The 687-nt window shown below is 51.5% G+C and overlaps 1 protein-coding gene across 1 annotated transcript in view; it reads right to left on the bottom strand.

The window, feature by feature from the left end:
- Positions 1 to 687, bottom strand: part of LOC113214546 (F-box/WD repeat-containing protein 1A) — an 8,427-nt gene that overhangs the window by 5,712 nt on the left and 2,028 nt on the right. The gene's annotated exons all lie outside the window — the stretch shown is intronic.

Below are 687 nucleotides of genomic sequence, written 5' to 3'. Positions count from 1 at the left end.
GGGGGTAATCTTGCAGACTACGCCCCGAACACTGCCACTTGCTGCCACTACTGCCAATGAAGTAGGTCTACCGAACGGGCTTGAACAGATACTTCAGTTGCTTCAGTCCAGGTGGAACAATCGTCAAAAACTCGTCAGTAACCCTCATTGAAAGCGAAGTATGGCTACCTAGCCGCAATAAAACGCCCGTAACTAGGCAAAACACACGACTTCCACCCTGTATGTAGGCAAAGCGCATGGCTTTTGGGACCCGAATCTGAAGATTGCCATAGTAGGTGTAAATACAAAGTACACCCAGATTGTTCAAGCTGAGGCCCCCTCGGGCAGAGCCGCGCCTATCCCTGTGCAGTTCCCCAGGAGATACGCCCGGGGGCTCAAGCTCCCGCGGTAGTTTTTAGTGGGAGTGCCCCTACGAATGAATGCGATTCAACTTCACGGTTCCGATAGACTCGGTCCGAGGCAGATTGCTGGGCAAAGCAAGGGTTGGTCTTTCCCTCTGCATGGATCCTACTTTCAGGCAGATGGATATTTGTCCTAGAACTGCTGTCAGGTCTGACGGCACGGTCGATATGCACATACAAAAAGTACAGGCGCCGAGTAAGAGTGACAGCATCAAAATGCATGATAAAATTAAACTTAAATCGTTTGGAACTGCACCATGTTGGCGGGCACGTGCCCCCGGGTGAG

This window comes from Frankliniella occidentalis, unplaced genomic scaffold (genome assembly GCF_000697945.3).
Source record: "Frankliniella occidentalis isolate FOCC.00 unplaced genomic scaffold, Focc_3.1 Scaffold82, whole genome shotgun sequence".
Lineage (NCBI taxonomy): Eukaryota > Metazoa > Arthropoda > Insecta > Thysanoptera > Thripidae > Frankliniella > Frankliniella occidentalis.
This window is presented reverse-complemented; position numbering and strand designations above follow the sequence as displayed.